Source organism: Protopterus annectens, chromosome 5.part0 (assembly GCF_019279795.1).
Source record: "Protopterus annectens isolate FY-2018-M chromosome 5.part0, PAN1.0, whole genome shotgun sequence".
Classification (NCBI taxonomy): Eukaryota; Metazoa; Chordata; order Ceratodontiformes; family Protopteridae; genus Protopterus; species Protopterus annectens.
This window is the reverse complement of record NC_056735.1, coordinates 699554281-699579909: the sequence shown is the minus strand read 5'-3', so window position 1 is coordinate 699579909 and position 25629 is coordinate 699554281. Positions and strand designations below refer to the sequence as shown.

The 25629-nt window shown below is 41.6% G+C and overlaps 1 protein-coding gene across 7 annotated transcripts in view; it reads right to left on the bottom strand.

Annotated features, from left to right (window-relative positions):
• MSL3 (MSL complex subunit 3) overlaps positions 1–25629 on the bottom strand; it is a 1154348-nt gene that overhangs the window by 848223 nt on the left and 280496 nt on the right. For 2 of the 7 annotated variants that reach the window (XM_044072551.1, XM_044072550.1), the window contains exon 3: positions 16064–16179. The exons of the other annotated variants lie outside the window; for them this stretch is intronic. The gene's annotated coding sequence lies outside the window, so the exon portion shown is untranslated. The remainder of the gene's footprint in view (positions 1–16063; positions 16180–25629) is intronic. 7 annotated transcript variants of the gene reach the window in all.

Here is a 25629-nt window from a genome sequence, read left to right as displayed (position 1 = left end):
TCGAACTTGAAAATCTCAGGAGTCGGCCGTCCGGCACTTGCGAACTGCTTTTGCTTTGGGCACCGTGCGGCAAGAAAGACTGAAGAAAATGGCGTCGGCTGCATCTTTTATACCCCTGGCGCACTGACATCAGGGAGGAGGCAACAGCAACCAACGCCGGACCTAGACTTTGGAATTCAGGCCGACTGCAGGTAGCCTGCCAGCAGGAAAACCCATTTGTAATGACTGCAACAGTGAAACACGATGAACATCCCTGTGATCCTTATCAGAAGGCAACAGCTTGGCACAGGGCAATAATATGGATGGTTTGTCAGAGGAAACTGACACTAGAGAAGGGTCAGCAGAAGGGCATTTATAAAGAAATTTGCACTCCTCAGGCACTTTATAGACTCTTATCTGGCTTCTTAGGTGCAGGGGGTTGAGAGTTAGGGGCTACAGATGCTGCTGAGAAAATATCCAGAAGGGCAGCCAGAAAAGGAGGAATGGCAGATGACATAGGGAAGTCCATCTGTAGGATCTCATAATATCTTTTCTGAGTCTCAGAAACTTGATAACAATTCCACTTAAAATAATCCATCACAGGAACAATGGTATCCCCACAGGAGAATTCCTTTGGGAGGGATCTGGACTTATAGAATCCTCCTCCTATGAATTGTAGTCTAAGGGGGAAGACATTGAAGAATAAACCAAAGACTCTTCCCTGAGTCCAGGTCCTCATCCGAGGAATCTAACTCTCTTGGCCTCTTCAGGGGAGTTGAAGAACAGAAGGAACAGAGATTCCCTTAAGTAGACTTCAAGGCCATCAAAGTATTAAATAAACCCTGAGTGAAATCCGGCCATTCACATTGGGATCCTTAACAGGGGAAATATGCTTGGTTTGTGTATTTGTCTGTAGAAAGTCTACTTGAAACACCCTAGGAGGGTCAGACTCCTGGAGTGACTCATAGGCTTACAGAAGGTTACTAGGCTAATGGCCCTAGGGCCCTTACAAGCCTAGCCAGGTTTAACCCTTGTTCCCTTAAGGGTCTAGAGATATGGTTTATGTATAAGCAGATCTAAATCAGCACCAACTGTCCATATCCAGGAGGGACACGGGTGAATTTGTAGTTTCCCATCCAACTGTCCAAGTTGAGCTTAAAATAGGTTAAACCTGCATTGGAAGTTTATTCCAGAGGAAAGGCAACCTCTGGAAGGTATATCTGTCTCTCCAGCAAGTTCTATTGATGTTGCATGCCAGATTAAGGTCCCTAGAGTGAGTAAATCATGTACCATGTGACTTACAAATGTGCAGCATTTCCATTAAGACAGGCGCACAGGTTGCACTGTATGCAAGGCACAGGTCATCTCCGAGTAATCTATATGATACAAAGTATAGTGACAGTGATTTCAGTCTGTCCACATATGACATGTGCTGAAGACCCTGAATTTTCTTCGTGAGGAACCTTTGAGGTCTCCTCAGTTGCTGCAGGTGACTGTATACATGCATACCAAAGGGAACATTGTAGTCTATTATTAGCCTGAAGAGGGAAGAGTACAGGAGGGTCATAACCTCTTGTGTTCTGGAAGCTATGCCCTTGCATATGAGTTGAGCAATGTAGAAAGCCTTTCTTACCACTGTGGAGACATGGTTTATCAAAATTAAGTTTGCTGTCAACCTGTGGACCCAAATCTTTCACCACTGATTTACAGCTTAGGGTGTTGTTATTAATATGGTAATCTGCAGGGACACTGCCTTTGCCAAAGGGAATGATAATGGATTTTTTTGCATTGAGTTTAAGACCATGACTGTGGCACCAATCACTGGTTTGCATAAGTCCTTCTTGTAGAAAGTTGACATCAACTGGGGACTCGATGGCTGCTCTTAAGTTTGCAGTCATCAGCAAATTTGTCAGCCACCGAGGATCATAGTTGTAGGAATCTCCACCCTAACTAAGATATGAGGAATCGCCCTTGGTCCTTTAGCATTAACCAGCTGAGGATCCCTCTCAATATCAGGCACAGATGTTTGGAAAGCCTCAGAGGACATGCGAGAAGCTGGATCCATGCCATCCTTCGACAGGGTTGCAGCAGACGAACCCAATGCAACCACTGGATGGTCCTCCGAGCTTTCACCAACCTCAAGAGAGTCATCTGGGAGGATGGACTGCAGTCAGTTCAGACCGAACTTTTTTGGCCTTCTTCTTTGGAGACAGCTGGCCCTCAAGACGGGAGGATTCGGCCATAGCACCTTGAGCCAACAACTTAAGATGCTGGTTCCCCAGGTGTGTGGACAGAAAGGTTAGATAACTACAAAGGGTCTTGGGTGCAAACACCTGGCAGACAAAGCACTGCATATGATCGTGGGAAGCACCCAAACAAAACAGACACTGGCCATGTTGGCCTTTCTGGGGAATATGCCTCCCAAACTGACATTTTTCCTTTCTGGATGGCATGAACACAATAAGCACACAAAAAGAAGCAGAAGAAACCCCCCCCAAAAGGGCAGTTTTGAAAATACTGCTTGGTAACAAGTGCTGCGGAAGAGCATTCAGACCGATGTTCAATAATGGCATTCAGAATGGCTGCACAGAAGTTCTGAGTGGGTGCGTTCAAACATCACCTTTATGCCCTATGTCGTGTGTGGGAAGTATACATGTGATGTATGATGCCTATAAGTACTAAAAGTGTTGGTACACTGGCCAGATGTTGGACTGTTCCTGGCAGATCACTTGGGTAAAGAATACTGCAACAGTGATGTGGAAGGACATCTTCCTTCCTCCTCACAGGTAATTGTAATTAACTATCAGACCCAGATGCTGGGGGTGGGGAAAAATTAACTCTTTGACAAGCAGCAATGTATTCCTTGGCAAATCTTTAACAGTTTAAAATGAATGGGGCAGACAGAATTTGGGCCGCAGTCCCTGGACCCAAATTTCAGAGGGTGGCCAGCCTGGAAAGAATTTTTCCCTGCACACAAATTTCAGAGGGTGGTCAGCCTGGAAAGAATTTTAATGATGGTTAAGTGACCAGGCACATCATGCGCCAATAAGGCGGAAATACATTCATATGTATTTGGACCCAGTTAAGGAGTAGAAGTTTGGCCAGCAGATTTCATCTGATTGAAAGAACCAGGACCTGCTTAGAAGGAAAAACCCTCACTTTCAGCCTTCAAAGGACCATCAACACATGGCTATGCTTAAGACTGCAAGGCTGGGTGTTTACCAAATGGCACCACTGCTGAGCCAGAATTCTCAAACACAGGCTGGTCAAGTGGGGTTGCTAATGCCACATACAACTTGCCTGATTATGAGGAAACTAGATTCCGGTGTGCATCCATCTTTCTGTGGCTCATGACCAACACAGTAAGAAAGCACAGTGAACCTCAAAGAGGCAAGCTTCTATGAATCCAGTGTCACAAGCTTTCATGCATTAAATAATCTTGAACATTTTGGCTCAGCTTAACAGTTTTTTTTTTTTTTTTTTAAATATGAGCATTCTTTACACATTCTCACCAGAACATCAGACTTCCATGACCCAGTGAAAAAAGACGACAATGGAAGTCCTTCTGTTGGATCTGCCCACACTTGGGACACTGTGGGCCCCAGCACAATAAATCAAATAATTACAAAAATTAAGAAAAATCATAGTATCTTAAGGGGGATCTTGCCACTAGGAGTGCAGGAGTCTAGATTCCCCTCACTAATGACACAAATGATCAATGTTTGGACTGCAGCAAATAGAACTAGAGCTGGGGCAAGTTAATCTCCCTTTTTCAATCCAGTGTCAGTTTGACATCTGTGGCATGAAGTGAACAGCCCACTAGTTCATGTCCAAAGCTATGGGAGTCTGACTAGTCAGAGTTACATTCATCCATGGCTAACATCTCATACTTCAGGAATACTACTGCAGCAGTGATCCGACCAAGGGCCTCAGTTAAAGTTGCAGGCACCCTTTGCTAACAGCAGCTACACTTTTTATGCTCTTACTTCTCCTAACCATAAGAACATTCAACAGAAAATACTGTTTGCCAAAACTTTTCATCAGAAAAGTAAACAGTACTAAACAAGAAAAACAAGCAACATCAAATCAAGGGTTAAAAGAACACCACATCTTCTAAAAAAATATGGGAACCTCCATAAACTAATATCCACAACAGACAGAGCAATTCAAGGGAAAACTACCAAGTCAAAGTAAAATTACATTTCTTCTTCTTTCGGCTTTTTCCCGGTTAGGGGTCACCACAACGGATCATCTGTCCGCTCACGATTGGCAGTGGAGTTTTACAGTGTCGAGTTGCCAGCCCGGCGCCCAACCTTCCACAGAAGGCACATGCACACACACACTCACACCTAGGGCCAATTTAGAGTGTCCAATCCACCTACTGCATGTCTTTGGGATGTGGGAGGAAACCGGAGCACCCGGAGGAAACCCACGCGACCACAGGGAGGACATGCAGACTCCGCACAGAAGGCCCCCCAGCCGAGAATCGAACCGGAGAACCTCTTGCTGTGAGGCAGCAATGCTAACCACTGCACCACCGTGGCCGCCTTCACTACATTACACTAAAGCAGTAAAATCATGCCATTGTAAAAAAAAAAAAAAAAAAAAAAAATATCCCTAACAGCTGGCACAATTTAAAGCACAAACAGTTATGTAAGTACATGCAAGAACAAAATTATAAAACGTACACTACAACAAAGTCAATGCCTACTGCACAAACAGAGAGACTGTGGCGCAAAAAAAATCTATTAACTGTTATTAAAACATGAGCATACAGGATGCAATGCTGAGTAATTGACAGACAAATACTGTTAGCTACTTTACTTCTCACCAACATTAAGTATGACATAAAGGGGATATTCTTAGACCATTACTCTGCTACTTTTACTTGGCAAAAGAATTTGGAATGTTATGTTTACCTGCATCAAAAACTCAGTACATGGAAAATAGCTCATTAAAAGTAATGTCATCCACTTGATTACTCAAGAGGAAATAACAGACTTCTTTGTCAGTGATTTTAAACAGATAGCCTTCTGTAATAGTTATTAAAGGTATTCTCTCTTTCCTCCAGTTAGCAAAACCATTTTCTGATAATAATGAATAAAGCATCCTATGGTACATGAAATAATCTAACATGACTCCTGAGCGCTGAAGTGGATGTAAAAGATCCCATGGCATATAGTGAAAAGAATAGGGATGTTACTAGATATCTTGGCCAAATTTGAAGCGGCTACTAGCCTGTTGACCAGGTTAGTTTCACACTACAGAATAAAATAAATAAATGAATGAAAGGCCAAGTTTTGAAGCAACAAGCTATCAGTGGAGGTCTGACTCCAGGAAGCAAGGCCCAGAGATTAATGTTTGGCAAATGAGGAATCAAATGATTTAAACATCCATATCATACGGAAGTCTGCAAGGGAGTTGTTATTGCGGCAGGCACTATAAGCAGCCACACATCTAATGAAATGCCTATTACTACATTTTCACAGGGAGGTGAACTGCCAAATGGGAATAAAATAGTAGCCAACAACACAGGAAGAGTTTGCATGGCGAGTGTCAGCACTTTTCTTACTTAAGCAAAGGAAAGAATCCTTCCATTTTCTTAAATTCCTGCTTCTGCTTTATGCAAATCTTGACCCACCTGCGTACATCATGGCGTGAGCAGTTTTTATTTCTTTGTTTTAATCCCAATGAAGAAAACATGGTTTTGAATAAAATGGTTTAAAGACAACTGCAACATTCCCTTAAAACAGAAATGAGGGTTGGTTCCAAGGGACACCAAATACAGTTTCCTATTACATGAGGCCTCAGAGCTCACAGTTTCAATCACAACAAAGAAAACAAGGGCATGAATAGACTACTTGAGGACAACTGCTACATTACTTTACAATAGAAATAAGGACTGGTTCTAACGGGCACAAGATCTTTATAAAAGACCAGATTTTGTTCTGTAACACATGATGGCCAAGAGAAAACAAATGTTTTCTAAGATGATACAATCCTCAATTTTGTACAGCCAGCCACTTCACATGAGGAACAGGTAAGCCTGTCAATCGTGAAATTCAGATCCCACGATTTCTTCTAAAGAAAGTAGAGATGAAGAATCCCCTTCAGGAGTTGAATGCCCAGCCACTGCCAGACCACCACTCTGTCCTCTCCACCCATGATGGGCAGAAAGAGTTGACATATGCTATACAAGTATTTGCAGTAAAATAGAACCAGGTGCAAAACAGACTAAGGTGGTCCATTATACCATTCCATTCAGACAATTTGTACAGGATACCATTCCATTCAGACAATTTCTATCTGCAGAAGACATGAGTCAGATGGATGACTTCCTGGCAGCAGTTATCACAATTAGTTGGGTCAGATCTACAGCAACACAGCCAGGCTCTGCAGTGAAGCCAGATGTTACCCAACCAACGGAGGCAACCTATGCTAGAAATTAGATCCTTTTTCCTGTATTGCCAAGGATGAGAGAGTCTGAAACATCTTTCTTGGCCACCAGTGGGCAATAAGGATTTTTCTCTCTCAATTATGTGAAAAGATGGAAAACCAGAGGGAAAGGAAGGGGGGCATACAGGAGTTTCCCATGCCATGAGGAAAAAAACATCTCTTTATGCTGGTACATCAAGAAGAGGGGGAAATACATTTGCTCAAATGGCAACAGGGTGCTCTCACCATTATCTTACTGCTAAAAAAAGCTATGCAAGACTTCGGTTACCGCAAGTCACAGAAAGGATTGAATGAGAATCCTGGTAAGTTCAGCAGCAGACTCACTTCACCTGGAATGTGAATGCAAACTTCTGAAAGACAAATCTCTTGGTCTATGGTCTTGTCAGACAACCAACACCTGCATATGCAGAAATTTTAAACAGGTGTCACATCACAAAATAGCACATGGTAGACTGTTCATTAGACCAAAGAAGGGGTCCCAGATGCAGCTTTTTCTTCATAGCTATGAAGGTAAGGAGGATTGTACTGTAACTACCTGATGTGGAGTCCCCTTCTCCAGAAATACCAATTCACTTGAATTGTGGAGGAACAGAGATTAACTTTTCCAACCCATTAATGAAGCAGCCCTCATTAGAACCAGAAAAATGGTTCAACTGCAAAAATGGAAGACTCAAAGAAAGGATAAGAACTGTAGCACTGTAGAGCTTGGCAACAAGGCTGGACTTCAGAAGATGTGAGAAACTGTGGTGGCTCTAAACTCAGTCACCTCACAGTCCAATGAGACAACCATAAATAACAGGCTTGTAGCATGGGTATGCAGATCTTTATATGGGATTTGCCTACCGCACTCACACTTACCTCTCCTAGCAGACATCTGATACAGATATAGCAAAACAATTAAGTGCCCCATTGGAGAACCCTCCTTAACTTGCGTTATCTTTTTTAAAGAAGCTGTGGTAGCAACAATCAAATGGTGATCAGTAAGACTGATGCATTACCTGCGTTCGGGCTGGCAGTGAGATAGTTGTAGAGTCTATACCCCAATGTTCCTATATACCCCTATGGTAATAAGCTGAGGGCACATCTCCAACATACAACCAGGGAAGGTTGAGCTTTGGTACACTGGCCAGATGACAACGGTGATAACCATTTTTTTTTAGGAATACTGCAACAGTGATTTCAGTCAGGACATTTCCTGGGCCATTCACTTTAATGGAGTAACATGTTTATCAAGAGAAGCACTCACAGGGACCCAAACAGCAGAGATAAAGAAGTGTTCTCTAATACCCACTGCTGTGCTACCCCAGACATAGCACATATGTAAAAGGGGGTGACAAAGGGGTGCTTGTCCTCCACCTGCAAAAACACTATTTTTATGCCTCCAATAAATAACCTGGAAAAAATCCTTTATCAGCAATAGTAATGTGGACATCTACTTGCACTTGACCAGTCAAACACTACAGAAGATTAAAAGCTATTGATCTGTACAACTGTTTCCAGTAGTCCAAGGTTTTATTTCCTCAGCCTCAATTTGCTTACCATGTGACTCAGAGCAAGTCACCTAATCAGACATTGCTCTGGACCAATTAGAAAAATCAACCTGTGCTCCTCACTGGTCTCCTAAATAGTATACCTGGTAAAAACCTATGACTTTATAAACTTATTTACAGGCTAATGTTTACCCATTTTCACTACTATATTATTCAGAAAGTATGGCTGTGTAAGTAAACTTACCGTAACAGTAGCTGTACAGGGTTATATCATGCATAGGATATAACGGCCAACCAGCTTCCAAAGCTTCAGTGCACTTTCCATGCACCAAAACTGTTAGTCAGCTCGACCTAAGCTGACTTAAAAGACAATTGTGGGCACTAAGCCCTTCACAGCTAAGACAATTGTGGACACTAAGCCCTTCACAGCTTTCATGCCAACACAAAGGGAAGCTGAGCACTGAAAAAACAATGCTAACGATAAATAAATAAAATGTCCACACTCTAGCATAAACATATCAAAAAAAGGGGTGGAGGGAGGCAGTGTCTACTGTAGCAGTGAACAATCATCTACAATTATGCTAAGTTTACTTGTATAACTGTACTATATTTATCATATTGATCAGTGCTGCAATAGCCTTAATTATATGGATAGATTAGCTTAATACATTTGGGAGGTGGAAGAGTAAGGGTCCGGGGAGACTCTAGAGAATGGTTCTAGCAAAGCCTGATCTAGACCTAGAGAAGGAATCAAGCAAGTAATGCCTTGTGAACTTGTGACTGGAAGACAGAGTTACTGCTTGTAGAATGTTTGTAAAATCCAACCCTTTCCAAAAAGCCATGGATGAAGCAATGCCCTGGTAGACTGGTCCTTGATCCTGCTTGGAATAGTTTTGTTGTGGCGAGTATAAAAAAGGTAATAGCCTGAAAGAGTCATTTGGAAACAGTCTGTTTTGACGCAGTTTGTCATTTCTTAGCTTCACAACAAATGAAAGTACAGCTGTGTCCCTCGTCATAATTGTAGATGTCTGAGTACATCAATGTTGAAGTACTAATCCTTGGGATATACAGCTATGCAGAAGCCTAGGACCAGCCCAGTTTCCAGAGTATCAGCATCATCTCAAGCGAAAGATGCTCAGTGTCTGCCATCCTGATATCAGAGTATAAAAGAAAGGGTACCCATCATTGCCATTTTCAGGTCTTTCTAAGCTGAGAAAAGCAATTTGATGCAGGATGATAATAAAACAACCCCAGCCACCTGGTGTTGGCTGTGAATGCAAAAGAAAAGGAAACAAGTACAGCTGGGATGAGCAAAAGGGATTTTATGTAGCAGCAGAAAACACAGATGGTTCCTACATAGTTGAGAGGTACAATGGTGGGAATACGTGCTGTAACGTTGATCTACTCAAACATCTACAACTGTACTATGTTCTTCATAGTCACTGTTGCAATACTAATCCTTGGGAAGATTCCCAAAGCTTCTCTGAGGAAGGAGGAGAGCACTGTAGGATTGGGACAAAATATTTCAAAGGATTGGGACAAAATATTTCAAAGGATGGCAGAGGCAAACCCTGTCCTGGCCCTGGTGATCTGTCCTATGTGAGTGTTTATTAAAGGTGTGAAAAGAATTCCAAGTAGCTGCCTCTAGGATGGTTTGAGTGGGAAATCCTTTGAGGAGAGCAGTGGTAGTTACCAAACACCTGCTGGAATGGGGTTTAATGTGGCCAAGTAAAAGCTTTCTATGGTGTGTGTAACAGAACCTGCTGCAGTTTGCAGTCCATTTAGAGATGGTTTCATTTGTGACAAGCTTATCCTTTTTCCACTTCTCTGAATTACACTAACTGGTCCACTCTGTCAGTACTCTTTGTTCTGTCCAGGTAGTATCAGATCTTCCTGTGGACTTCCAGCGAGTGGAGGATTTTTTCCACTTTGCTCAGTGGGTTTGGGAGGATGACTGGCAGACAAACAACTTTGATAAGGCTGAGTTCTGAAACCACCTTGGGCATGAATGATGGATTTGCTTTGAGGGTTTACCAGTCCCTGTGAAAGATGGTGAAGGGCTCTATACACATGAGAGCTTGTAGCTCAGAGATTCTTCTAGCCAAAGTAACAGCTATAAGGAAGGTGGTCTTCCAGGTCAGCATCTTCAGAGGTGGAAAAGTAGCTGTCTCAAAGGGTAGCAGGGTTAGTTTTTCCAAAACACTTTGGGTCCCATAAGAGAATGGGGTCCCTTCTGGGATGTTTCAAGTGAATTGCCCTTTTCAGAAACAGTTTCACGTGGAGGTGAGAGAAAAGTAGTGGAGTAATCTGCAAGCAAGCTGAAACAGCAGATGCATGAACCTTGATGCTGGAATAAGAAAGGCCATATTCAAACAGGTGTGAAAGGTAAAGCAGTACTGAAACTATGTATGCTTGAGCTGAAATTGTCTGTTGGCCATGACACCAGGTAGAACATCACTTCCATTTTTCCACACATTTTTTTGTGTTAGACTTTCTTGCCTCCTTTAGAACAGATAGCACTCCTTTTGGGTAAGGCATTGAGATGAGCATCGTGACCCAATCCTCCAGCCAGCTAGACTGAGTGATGTCAGGCTGGGGTAGAAGACTGATCCCATGATTTATCTGAGAAGGTCTACGTTCTTTAGGAGCATGAAAAACCTTCCCTTGCTGAGGGTGAGGAGTAGTGGGAACCAATAATGTCTGAGCAAGAAGAGGGCTACCAGTATCATGCTCAGCCTGTCAGTCCTAATCTTTGTAAGTACTCTTGGAATCCAGGGTAATGGGGGAAAGGTGTACAGGAACTGGTGGGTCCATATGAAGAAGGCGGCATCTATCTTCTAGGCTCTATCCTGTTGTGTTTTGGAGCAGAACCTCACAAGGTATTTGTTGTGGAGACAGGCAACAAGGTCTACAGAGGGGATTCCCCACAGAGTGGTGAGAACTAAGAATACTTACCTATCAACATCCATTCACTTGGATCTAGTAAGTTCTGTTCAGGAAATCTGCAAGGAGATTGCTTTAGGCTGAGAGTGATCCCCAACATCCAAATCTTTCTGGCATGGCGACAAGGTCCTCCTTGGTTTATGTACCACTTGACTGAGGTAATGTCTGTCTAGATTTGCAGAGCTCCTGAGCTTAATTGCTGTCAGAAAGCTTTTATGGCCAAGAAGACTGCTAGCATTTCCTTTATACTGATGTGCAACTTCCTTTGTTGTGAAGAACAAATGCCCACCACCCTCAACAGTCATAAGTGGGCTCCCCAAGCTACAGCTGAGCTGTCTGTGGTGATGGACTTGTCTGCCTGAGGCAATATAAAGGTTGCTCCTGGATTCTTTTGTATGGTGTCCTTCCACGATAATGGTTCCTTCTAGAGGCATCAGAGCAAGGGGGAAGGGTTTCTAGGGACAGAATGTTGCTCCATTGCAGACTAGCTATGTTATCTTGAGATATAGCTTCACAGCACACCATCTCTCTATAGGCATTCCATCTGAGCAAAACATGTGGTACCTCAGTTCATACAGCTTTTCTTCCATTGGGGAAAAAACAGATCTTTACTTAGACATATGTCTAGGGTTGTCCACTCAGACTTCTGTCTCAGAGAGGGAATACCTCTGGATTTTGGGTCTCATGGCATCTATGCTTCTCATGATATCCCTGGCAAGACTCAACGTGAGAAAAATACAATGTTATTTGAAGTTACTTTGGTCCCAGCACAAACATTTATCTTTTCAAATCTCAGTACTGGGATTTATCACAAGAGAAATCACTTTTTGAAGACTGCAAATATCCTTAAATCCTAGTCTCCCCATCTCCCTCATTGTTCCAAAGCAGCTAGTCACCACAGACACCCACACTTTGCTTGGGGAGCAGTTTCTGGAGGGATAAAAGTGCAAGGTGTGTGGGGCACAAAGGACAGATTAAAGCACATAAATATGAAAAATATATTTGTTCTGGTCAAGGCACTCAAATCACTGAATCATCTTTGATAACTGGACCTCTAAGTTATCATTTGGTTCCCCCAATAAGGATTAGAAATAGATCAAGACATATATTTCTTTTTTCCTATGGAAAAAAGTCTTTGAACATAGAAGTCTATCTGACACCCCAGGAACACAATCCTGTGTGGAGTCAAAAAAAGACTTAAATGTTCTCTTGGAAACCCAGCTTGTGCAAGATCTCTCTCACTCAAGAGAAAGATATCTGAAACTTTGAAAGACTCTGCAAGTCATCAAAATATGGAAAAATGTGGATACCCTGTAGCCTGCAATAAGGTATAACTGGAGTTACACAATTTATGAACATTCAGTGCAGTGGGTAGGGCAAGGCAGGCAACTGACAATGGAATCCAGATACACAAGCCCTTATGAAACATCTGAAGTCCGGACGAATATGAAATGTTATAACAAACACCTTTTAAATCTAGTGTGACCAAAGAAACTTAAATGAGGAAGAAGAGACAACATGTTGTGAAGTGACAGTATTTTAAAGATGGGCAGTATCATAAACAAGTTTAGGAAAGAAAGAAATATCCAGAACTGGTCTAAAAGCACTTTCTTTGGGATTAAAAACATCCTTAAACAAAAAGCTTTCCCAACCTGGGAAGCAGGAACTCGTTCTATCAGTCTTTAGGACAGCATATGTTGAAGGACGGGGGGGGGGGGGTCTGGTGGATGAGGAATCACCCTTGGGAAGGAGGAATGCCGTCCCACTGTCATCTGTAACCTTGACGAATGATCTTTAGAACCAACTGACAGAAACTATTGGTTGCCAAGGAGAAAAGTGGAGATTCAGCCTTTCTGGAAAAGATAAGGGACTGCCCGGGTGGGAGGTGGGGCTAAGGTCCATCAAACAGTCAGACATTTTAGAATGTCCTTGGTTTTGCAGGATTCCTGAATTCTTTTTGCAATTTCTTTTTAGCCAGAACTGGATGATGGGTTAGAGAATCCCCCCCAAAAAAGAAAAAAAAAATTAGGAAAAAGAGTGTAGAAAAATCTTAGTGATTTCCTTTACCAACTTATCATCGCACTTTTTGATAATGGCTGCAGCCGAGGAACCAAGAACAATCTATCCAAAGGAGAATTTAAAATCTAATTTTTTCACATCATTTGTGAGGTTCTAAGAACACAGTCAGGCAAACCTCAACAAAATAGTACTCAGTGGCCATAGCCCTAAAGAACTATCTAATGAATCATACACATACTGTAACAAAGAGTTGTGACTTGTAAAATGGAAGAAACTAAGATTTAAAACAGAATTTTCCTCACAAGAACAAAAAAAATAATTTATCATACTTTCAAAACTAGTCAGAATAAAATTTAATTTAGGCCACCATTACAGAACCCACTACTGCTCTGTACTCTCCCAACTTAAATGGTTAGAACTACCAAACCTTCTAACATTTAACCAACGCTCCATAGCCCACAACATAATTCACAAACCTAACAACTGCCCGGCACTCACCAATCTAGTCCAACCCAACAGAAATCCTAGAGCTCTAAGATCCTCAAATAAACGATTGTTAAAGATTACCCAAGCCCACAACACACAGGGTACCTACCTCCCTTTTTTCCCATAAAATTGCGAAACTGTGGAACACTCAACCTATGGCTAAAAACCCCAGCATTTGTGAGTTTAAAAACCTCCTTAAGGAACATCTAGCAAAACACTGGTTCTGCTCCTGCCATACTCCTAGTTAAGCTACCTACTACTCATTTACATTACCCTAAACTAGCTCATTCTCACAGCTACAACTATTAACTGCTGAAGGCTATCTTGATTCTACTCTCAGTTTCAGTTAGCAATGTATACACATATACTGCTTATGTAGACTGCCTTTATCTTGCAATTACTGTATCATACTGTTCTCACGATTAATTAATGCGGCCAGTTTTTATCACTAACTGTGTGTCATTTTTTGTTAAATCTGTTAATTTATTTGTTAATTATTTGCTAATTATTGTTAAATAACTAATTTCTTTACTGACTTGCTTTGTACATATTGTTGATTAATAAGTGTTCAATTTGATTGTTTAATACTATTTGTATGTATGGAGCTTTTCTCCCCGGGCCTCTGCTGAAAATGGGCCTCATGCCCAGTCGGACATTACCCGGGAAACAAACAAAATAAATAAATAAATATACAAGCCTGACAATTTAAAACTCTGAAAATCAAAACTGCAGAAGCATTTTACCCCCTGTATGAACACTAATTTTCCCATCCTTGTCAAAGACCACAGGACTAGAATTAACTAAATGTTTTGCAACAGTAAGATTAACTAAAGCTATAGCTGCTGGGTTAAATTTGGGAAAAGTGTACAAAAACTCAAGACTGAGGAATTTCATGCATTCTATCTGCCTTATTAGGGACAGAAACCTGACTATCAGGAAAAATTACAGGTAGTGACACATATTCTCTAAAGTTGACAGAAGTGGTGAAATGGGTGAAGGTTCAAGAAATGCCTTCTGTAAACTCAAAAGTATTTTCTGAGGGACTGTGAAATCTCTGTTCTTTCACTGAAAACACTACCACATCCTGGAAATAGTTTCACAGAAAGATAAACCCTCACAAGGAGAATCACAAACTGAGCTCTTCTCACAGTCTGAATCGATACCTGAGGAGAAAATCCTGCATCTGTCCCTTTACCTTCTTGTCAAGATTCAGAATCTTGAATCTCTTCAGGAAAAGAGGTCCAGAAAACAACTCCTAAGAAGCATCAACAGCATGAATTAAACCCTGAACCAGACCCAGTAAATGACTCCGGTCTAAGGAAACATGAAGTGGAGTACATACAGGTTTAGTTTTCTGATTCTCTTTGACAAGAAAATTGAGGCCAACAGTGTTATTAATAGAAGCAGCTTCTTCAGGGATGGCACAATACTCAGATCAAAGACGGAAGGCTTCCCTGTCCCCTCTCCCAGGGCTGACAAGACTGGCTCTCCCTTGCCCACTGAGGTGACCTCTACAGGTGCAGACAAAGTGGCTAACTCTGGACACGATGGCTGTTGGGAGTTACATGAGAGAGATACAGGGTAAAAGATGAGAGGTCTGGAGAATAAGCTATGGCCAAAGCACAATCACCCACCTACAGCTGGAGCAAACTGCTTGTCTTCTGTAGTGGCAATGGCTGTTTGCTTAACTTTTTTTGTGGCTGGAAGACAAACCAACTGTGCAACCAGTAGTTTGATCCATGGACAAGCAAAATCCAATAAAAAAATTAAGTTTTCTTAAGTTGCTTTTTGCACACTAAAACACAGCAACATGAAAACACTGCCACTACCAAAAAGTAAAATAAACACATTTTCCCCACAGGAAAAAAAAATGGTTTTCAATTACTAAAGGGAGCTCCCCATTCAAAAGTACAGTTAAGTCTTGTGACAGTGTTAAAACACAGGCTCCTAGCTTAAAAATAACTTTCCTGAACACAAAAGTTCAATAAAATAATTTAATGTGGAAGGTTTTCCCCAAAAAGAACTTAACTGCCCAGCAAAGGCACAGCACAAGCAGACCACTGATTCTCGAAAACTAGCAGAAGAGTGAGCTCTTCAATGGCTGGAAAGCACTGAAGGGCTTGGCACCCAAATCTGTCTTATTATTCAGCTCGAGCTGACCAACAGTCCGGGCATGCAGAAGATGCCCTGAATCTTTGGAAGATGGCCAGCTGTCATACCCTATATGCAGGATATAAGCCCATATATCTACTGCAGCAGTAATCAATATGATGAACATCACCTCTTAATTACAGGCTTGGGTTATTTTGGCCAGCATACAAAGTGATGAATAAATGCATAATTACAAAATTATTTCTAAGAGCTGAACTGCCTTAGGATTTGCAGCACATTTTCTAAAGCATTAAGTAGATGAATCATAAAAATTAAAGCTATTACATGGTTACACAAAATTTACACTATTGTAGGAACTGCATTATTACCCACACAGATACCAAAGTATTTTGATAGCTTCATATAGAAAGTATTAAAAAAAATTACAAGAATGAAAAATGCAATTAAAGTTCAGTAAATTTCACAAACTGCAGAAAATTATGATTTGTCAATAAACTATTCTTAGCCAAACCAGCTGAAACTTTATACAAAATATTGATATGCAACAATTGCTTAGCATTTAAGCAATCTTTTAATACCTGTCCAACTGGTAGACGGTATTCTGCTTAGCAATGAAGTTCTCTAGGATTTCCACAGCTCTTCTATTGTGTAGACAAATCCTGGATTCCAAAGTTTACATTTGGCAAGTCTCTCCCTAGTTAGAACCACATATTAGAACTGAATGGAATTTAAACCATGCCCCCCAGGTATATTAACACTATATTTAAACTTTACACATTAAAGCAATACTGAAACTGGTCAAAGTCCCTTCACATTCAAATCCATAATAGTATGAAGACAACTGAAGAATGGGAGTTTACACTGTAGGACACTGAACATATAAAAGAAAAGTAAAACACTAATAAAACTTGACAGAGTGACACACATGATCCCAGTCTGAGAAAGGATTTTCAACTACACCATCTACAGTCACTCTTAAAACTCTTCTAAAAAGGTAAGAAACTTGTTTTCTAGTCAAAGGCTTAACTTGTATTTCAGTCTTCAACTTATTGCTTCTACTGAAAAGGCGCACACGAAGCACTGCAATCCATTTGCCAACATACAATTATACAAAAGTAATATGCATGAGACAGGCTTAAGCAGTAAAAACAATGAGGGACAGCAAATGTTAAGCAAATTTATTAAAACTAGTCGCATCACAGGCCGTGGAGTAGCCTTGGTATAATTAAAACAATATGGCATTAAGCATTCTGTGACAGAACTTAGTTATAAAACAAATGAAAACAAAAACAATGCAAAAATTCAAATACAGACTGAAACAACCCTACAGAGATTATTAAAAGCTTAAGAAAGTAAAGAGACCAGTTAAAGCCAAGCGAAGTTAAAGAAGCAAAGAAGTGTATGCCAATTTATGGTTACAAGCAAAAAATGGAAGGGAAGGGATGTTCAATGTTCCTGATATTATATCTGAAGGTATTAAGTCAGAAATTTTTTAATTTGAGAAAGACGAAGTAATGTGAGACCCAGACAAGCGTTTCCTAGACCCCAATAATGCAGGGAAAAAAAACTGCTGAATGAGAAGGGACTAATTAGGAACATTTTACATAGCACAGTTTAATATGTACAGGTGGCTGCTGTCCAGAAGAAAAAAGCTCTATAAGCTCTCTGCCAGAAGAGCTCAAGTCAAAGTAAGAAGAAGAAAGCATGCATCCAGCAGAAAAGTCATCACAAGAAGGACAACCAGTAAGCATGTAAAAACAGGCACTATGCTCATTTAAAAAAGGTCAAAATCAACCTGAAAACTGTAGTGGTAGGAAAGTACAGTTGTGTAAGTGAACTTACCATAACAATAGATGTTGTAATGATCACTGCTGCAGTACCCGTAGCTACATTGGTTATATCCTGCCAAGGATATAGCACAGCCAACCAGCTTCCAAAGCTTCAGGGAACCTTCCATGCATCTTAGCTGTCGGGCAGCTTGAACTGAGCAGATAAAAGAACAGTTTGAGTACCAAGCCCTTCAGAAATTTCCTGCCACAGAAAGGGAGGTTGAGCCCTGAAAGTACAATGCTAGGAACAACAAATAAATATCACATCCTGGCATAAACAGTACCACAGTTGTCTGTGGACATCCAAAGTATGCAATATCCTCTCCCCCCTCAATTTTTGGAACAGGAAAGAAAAGGGGGAGATTACAGGATCACAGAAGTTTACTAGGCTAATGACCCAAAAGTCCTTACAAGCCTAGTCAAACTTTACCCTTATTTCCACGATCAGCACCTATCACCCCCTGTCCAAGAGGGGCATGGGTGGAATCCACAGGGTGAACTTATGGTTACCCATCCAATCATCCAGACTGTGTTTGAAGAGGGCCAATGAGGTGTTCTGCTTGATATGAAGCATGAGGTGTTCTGCTTGATATGAAGCGGGAGTCTGTTCCAAAGGAGTGGCAACCTCTGGGAGACAAATCTGTCCCTCCAGCGGGTTCTATTAATGCCACATACTAGGTTAAGGCCATTACAGCGAGTAACCCATGTACCATTTGACTTATGGATATGCAGCATTTCTAATAAAGCAGGGTCAAAGACTGCCTTGCATGCAAGGCAGAGATTGCCTCTGATCAGTCTGTATGAAACAGCATAAAATGACAGTGACTCCAGACAATCCTCATAGGACAGATGCTGAAGACCTTGAATTTTCCTTGTGCGGTCTCTCCAATTGCTGCAAGTGCTTGGAAATGTACATACCAAAAGGGACATTGTACTCAATTATTAGCCTGATGAGGGAAGAGTACAGGGAGGTTATAACTTTTTTTTCTGGAGGCAATGCCCTTACTTATGAGATGAGCAATACAGAATGCCCTTCTTACCACTGTGGAGACATGGTGATCAAAGGTAAGGTTGCTGTCAACCTGTGTGCCCAGGTCTCTCACCACTGAGTGCATACTTAGGGTGCTGTTACTGATGTGGTAGTTAGCAGAAACATCACTCTTACTAAAAGGGATGAAAATACATTTTTCTGCATTGAGTTTAAGGCCATGATGTTGGCACCAGTCATTTGTTTGTGTAAGACCCTCTTGTAGGATGTTGACATCATTTGGAAAATCTATGACTACTACCAGTTTGCAGTCATCAGCAAAACGTTTCAGCCACAGACCTTTTAGTATTAGCTTGCACTTCAGAGACAGATTCTACACAGTAGAGGTCTCGGGACCGATCCCTGTGGAACACCACTGATTACAAGTCTGCTGTTGTAGGTGGATTCCCCTATTTTGACCATATGGGTTCTATCAGTGAGCCAAGTTAGTGACCCATCTAATGATATATGGGTTGATATCTAGCTGGGTGAGTTTGTCAATTATGCCTGAGTGGGGGAAAGTGTCAAAAGCCTTGGCTAAGTCTAGGTAGGCTGTAGGCACAGATTTACCCTCATCAAGCACCTTGGTGACTGTCTCAAAGAAGTCCACCACATTTAACAGGCATGATCTCCCTTTGATAATTCCAAATTGAGTAGGGTCAAGTGTCTGGTGATTACCAATGTATTTAAGGTCCACAATGATTCTCTCCATGGCCTTGCAGATAAGACTAGTCAGACTAATAGGTCTATAGTTCTCAGGACCAGTGGAAGCATCACCTTTGTGCAAGGGTAAAATGATGGCCTTTTTTCATTCAGCTGGGATGAAGCCAATGCTTCGACTATGGTTGAAAAGAGTACCCAATGGCGCTGCTAATTCTTGTCAGAGTCCATGTAGGACTCAGCCTGGGATGTTATCAGGTCCTATAGATGCTATGTTTTTGACCTTATAGAGGGTGTTCATGACCTGCTCTTTAAAGATATAGGGTAGAGGACAGGTGGTAGGGATGCCCTGGGGTAAGTGTGTCAGGGAAAGTGGAGTGACGTTTTAAGAGAACATATCGGCTAGCAGGTTAGCAATGTCCACAGGCTCGGTATATGTGGTATCATTAAATACTAGTTCGGCATAAATCTGAGCCTTTCCTTTTAGGTTATGAATGTAGCTAAAGAATGTCTTATAGTTGTCCTTAGTTGAAAAAGCTAATATGGATTCGTAGGTTAGCTTTGGAAGACTTCATAAGGAGTTTTATTTGCTTGCTTAAGTTGAGGAGGGAGTGTTTGCAGTTTGGGGCTCACTCCCTCTTACTCTTAACCAGCAACCCCTTCCTCTTACTGTAAAGCCTGTATATGATGCATAATTTGACTTCAGGTAAACTTGGATACAACTTTAGCCATAAAAAGAGGATTAGTTATCAAAGAAACTCCGTCCCTGCAGAAAATTAGATAGGGATGACTCATCATAAGAGCTTGCAACTCTGACATCATTCTTGCAGAGGTCAGAGTAATCAGTAAAACTGATTTCCATCTCAAGAACTCAAATCAATGACATTAGCTGGTTCAAATGGAGCAAGTGTTCGCTTCTCTAGCACAAAATTAAGATCCCAATGAGGGTCCACCTGTTCCTCTGCTGGCCTCTTATGCAAGCCCCTTTCAAAAACATGTTGACATGAGAACACAATGAAAGGGGATGATCCAAAGGCAGATTTTCTAAAATGGCTGATAAATGAACCTTGACAGAGTAAGAAAGGTCACAGGATTGTAACTCGCAGACATTGTATACCCAGAGAACAACTAGCCTTGAATAGGTGCTGGTTATGTTAATGGCACCAACTAAAAAACCCTTTCCATTTGTTGATTTCATGTTAAATAAATACATTTGTTAATACAAGATTTTCTAGTAGCAGGCTTTCTTACCTCCATTATTACCCACTGCACTTTCTTAGTAAAAAAGGTGCCTAAAGGAAATCAAAACCCTGTCATCCAGTCAGTCAAGTTAAGTCGATTCGGGTTAACGTGTAGATCACGTTGAGTAGATCATTATGCACTTAGTAATCCATTTTGAAATGGTTTACTTGGAAACAGGGTTGCCCCGTTTACTGTTTGTGAAAGCCACCAGCAATTGCTCTGCTCTATGAAGGGGGCTTCTGTCTTGTCTAGACAGTGTCTGATCTCCACAGGACTTGCTCTGCCCTGTACTGTGGATTTGGGTAGAAGACTGGTAGGTGGATAGCCTGGTTTAAAGTACTGATAATACCTTAGGCACAAATGATGGGTTTGTTTTGAGGGTGACCTAATCCCTGTGGAAGACAGTGAATTGTTATTTACATGAGGGCTTGTAGCTCAGAAACTCTCCTAGCTGTTGAACAGCTATAACAAAGGTAATCTTCCAGGTAAGCATCTTTAGAGTGGCAGCAGCAGGTTCAAGGGGAGCAGTTAGTTTTTGTAACACAATTTAGATCCCATACCAGCATACTGTTCCTTCTGGAATGGTCACAAACGAATCATCCATTTTAGAAAAAGTTTCATGTGGGGGTGCTAGAAAATAGGTAGAGCACTCTGAGGTCAAGCTGATATAGCAAATGCATATATCTTAATTCTGAAATAAGAAAGTGCTTGTCTAAAAAGACCAGACAGGTACTGCAAGACCGAGTTGATGTTTGCCTGAGATAGGTTAGTGTTACTGCTGGGACACCATGGGGAGAATATTTTCCATTTTTGCTAGGTATGAATTTCCTGGTATTGGGTTTCCTTGCTTTCTTTAGAATGGAAGGCACATCCTTTGTGTAAAACTCAGTCCTTGGTATCCAAACCCAATCTTTCAGGGAGTTACACTGAGAGTGGTTAGGTGGCAGTGGAAGACCGATCCCTTGACTTGGCTGAGGAGATTTACTTATTGAACTAGGGTCTGTATTCTCCTCTTTCTGAGTGTCAGGAGGAGGGAGAGCCAGTGCTATCTACGTCAGAAGGGGACCACTGGGATCATGCTGGGTCTGTAAGCTCTAATTTTTGTCAATACCCTGGGGAACAAGAGGTAAAGACAGGAATGCATACTGTTCCCAGAGTTGAGTACTGAACTGGAAGTGGAACTTATTGCTACCAATTGTAGGTACGTTCTGTGACTATCAGCTATGGAGAAGCAACTGCCTTTTAGGTCTTGTGTGACAGTACAGGCATCTGAGAAGACCATGGGTAGTAATTTTTGCAATGTAGACATTTTAAATGTTGAATAACTTGTTAAGCTTTGAGAAGTCCAAGATAGGTATCCATGTTCCTCCTTTACTTGCAACTATAAATATCCTTGAGTAGAAGCCTTCTCCCTCTTGCCCTAGAGGGACAGGCTGGATGGATCACTGGAGAATTAGCTCCATGAGAATACATGGTTAAGAGGCTTTCTTGTTCTTTTGGTGGTACTGGAATGCCCAAGAAGGGTGGCATTTCTCTGAATGGAATACAGTATGCCTTCTCTATGATGCTGAGGACTCACTGGTTTAGGAAGAAAGTGATTTCCTGCCAGTCGCTTGGAGTGGAGGGTAGAGCACAGTCACAGTTGTTCTCTGTGTTGAGTGGGTTCTTTGCAGATAATGCTTTGCGTGATTGCTCTGGCTGCCATCTCCTAGAGTGTCTTGGTCTTTTGCCATAGGAAGGCCTCTATTGTCAAGATGGAAAAGGACACGGTTTAAAAGGGTAATTCCTACTGTACATTGGGGACAGAGACAAGTAACATTTTTTTCAGTTTTAATTTGATTTCTTTTTTGATCCAGTTTCTAAAAACTTGTTCAGTTGGAGGACCAAAAATACAATTCCTTGTCCAATGGAGCATCCAGTAACTTCAGCCTTTACCTGATGTGACAGGGGCTGGGACCTGAGCCATGCATGTCTGCATATGACAGAAGCTGTGGCAGCTGCTCTGCAAGAAGCATCTAAGGTGTGGTGTGGAAACCTGTAAAGCCTCTCTGGTTATCTCCCGGATTTACTTAGATAAGATTCTATTCACAACTGAGTCTACTTTGGGTAGAATTTTGTCTTGAAGAAATTCAGTACATGGAACCGATAATTCAAAGCTCTCATTGCCAAGGTGGCAGAGGTATAAGCTTTCTTCCCAAATCTGTCTAATAGTCTACTTTTCCAGTCATTAGGCAGGGAATGTCATGAGTCCCTTAGGTACACCTTTTGTGGACTCAGTGAAGACTACAGAAGGGTCAGCTTTAGGGTTTTTTTTTTTTTTTTTTTTTAAGTGTTTATGAGACTCAAGCACTATCTAAAACCTATCTAGCTTCCTAGCAGCAGGGGGTAGAGAATTAGGGTATAAAGCAATGTCTTCAGAAACATCATCCAATACAACTTGCACTGGAGAAACAGCAAGTGGTCTAAGTGAAGGTAAGCTTAGCAGTTCCCTGTAATGGGTCTGAGCCTGAGAGAACTGCTTACTTTCCCAACGAAAAGCCTCCTTCATTCTATGCACGATATTCCTGAAGAAAAGGTCCTGGGGGGGGGGGGGCAGAACAGAGGATGTCCTCCAAGTCTGCGGTAAGTCTGAGGTTGCAGCTGGCCACAGCAAGACAATTCCTCCTCATCCTCAGAGGTAAAGGAATCTTCCTCTTCTTAAAAAACTACTTCCCTGCTCCTTTTAGATTGGGAGGCCTTAGAAGTGGAAGAATGAGTGGGTCTTAGATGTGGAAGAATGAGAGGGCTCTCTAGATTTCATAAAGGACAAATTCCTTTGTTATTTTAAGGTCTCTGGTTTTAGTCTGAGAAGTGGTTGGAGGGGGTGGAGAAACAAAATGACAGGTTCTCCTCAGTTTGGGTGTCCATTTTAAGGGAGTGACTGGAGAATGTGGTCATCCGACCCAGACTTCGGATGTAGCTTTGGTAGCCAATGTAGACAGTCTCTCCCAAGACCCATGGCACGGACATCCGAAGCAGAGGCTGGCAGAGCACCCTCAGACCTGACTAATGTGTGCACTGGGAGAGCATTTGTAGGTATGCCAGAAACCATGGTGGCCTTCTGTGGGGCCATGCTAGAGGGTCAGGCCTAGGACTCACAGGACCAGGTCCTTGGCCTTTTGGTCTTTCAATTTTTTGGGAATAACCCTAGTCAGCATCACAGTTTGCAGAGGCCCTGTGGTAGCAACACACTGCAATGCTACTAAGGAAGCTGAAGAAGACTCCATATGGGTGGCTAGTGCTTCAGCTATACACTTCAGAGTTTTCACATGGAATTTTGTATGGTCAGGACAGTTACAGATGTCAAGCTGTGGCCTCAAACATAAAAGACAAAACAAGTGAAAATCTTTATGTAGGATTTGCTTCCCGCACATTAAGCAACTGTTTTCTTTTTTGAAGATTACATTAGTAGACAAATTTCCTGGGGCACTTCTTTAACTGGGAGAAGGTGCTTCTCTGGAAAAATGAGATGACAAATGGCTTGCAAACATAGTGAGCACACATGAAACACATCAGACTGCAAAGCTAGAAAGAACTGAAGATGGTGCTGATGAACACCCTTCTGATACCCTGACATTGCTATTTGGATATCCATCAGTTAGGGACAATGTAAAGACTCTAGCAAATTCGATCAGTCACAGGATTCTGCATGGCAGGAATAGCCAAAAATCAGTAGTGTAACAATGAATACAAAGAACACCTACACTTGCCTGGGCCAAAAGGGATTTACCACAATGAACATGGGGGATTCCTTCTGAATTTCCAGAAGTACCCTGGATAAGTGAAAAGGGTGGAAAAACATACAGGAACATTCTTCTCAAAGGAAAAGAAAAGGCATTTGTCTTCCAGAACTTCTTGCATGGAATCCTAGAGCAGAATATTGCCATCTGATTGTTCAGAGAGGAGGCAAAAAAGGTCTACTTGAGGAATTCCCCACAGATGTATTAAATCTTGAAAGACCTTGTACTCCACTTTTGATTTGTGAGGATATTCTCTTGCCCTTGCCCTGCTCAGCTTATCTGCCACACAATTTTGCACTGATGGAATGTAAAGTGCCTGCAGAGTGACTTTGTGTTGTGAAGCTATAACCCAAGCTAGCATATCTATCTAGTCTGCGGGGGGGCTGGTTCCCCTTACTCATTGATATACCACATGACTGTGGTATTGTCTGTAGCAAACTGCAGATGTCTTCGGGACCAAAGATTTACTAATTTATTACTTATTTATTGCATTTGTTTACTGGAAAGGTCCACTAGGCCTAGGTGAGCCCATTTTCAGTGGAGGCCCGGGGAGAAAAGCTCCACATGACATTAAACACGTTGAGGATTACAATGAATATAGAAAGCTAGTTACAGTTACATAGTTAGAAGGAAAATACATAAAAATACAGACATATAGTTACAGTTACATAGATAGCTAGAAGGAAGTGCAGTAAACAATCTTAGGCATTGATTTAACTGTGATATTAGAAAATGCAGAGAACCTACATATTGACCATATGGTTCAGAGAGTTGAGTGCCTTGATCACTTGATTACATTTATGTGCTTGCATCTGTCCTTTGTGTCCCACACATCTTAAACTTTCATCCTTCCTAAAACTGCTCTCCAACCAAAGTCTGAGTTGCCTGTGTTTTCTGACTGCTTTGGAGGGAGGGAGGGAGAAGGGGAGACATGGATTTAAGAATATCTGTTGCATCTAACAACTAATTTCTCTTCTGATAAATCTTAGCTCTGGGATCTGAAAAAATAAAAGGGTGTTGATGCTGGGACCCAAGACACTTCATATACCACTGTATCTTTCCCATGTGAAGTCTTGCCAGGGGTATCATGACAATCGCAGACGCCACAAAACCAAAAATCCTGACCCAAGTCCAAGTGGAAAACTCTAGAAATAGATCTAGAGATAGATCTTTTTTTTTTTTTTGTGGAAGAAAGGCTCTTTCAACTGAGCTAAGTCACACCCAAGGAACACAATCCTCTCTGAAGGATTCAACAAAGACTTTTGAATGATCTCTTGGAATCTCAGCTTGTGTAAGAGATCTCTCACCAAAGACAGAGAATTCCAGACACTTCGAGAAAGACTCTGCAAAGATAAGCAAGTCGTCTAACTATGGAAAACTGTGGATGTAGCCTGCAATGAGATACAACTAGAACTAGACACTTTCTGAACAGTTTTTGTGCACTGGATAGTCCAAAGGGTAAAGGCAGACAACTCTAGTGTTACTTGAAAATTTGAATGAGGGAGAAGAGGTAACAGATTGTGAAGGACATCATTTTGAATTTGAGATGCATCACAAGCAGGATGATCCAGAAATGGTCTCCCAACTATATTCTTTCTCTGACGCTA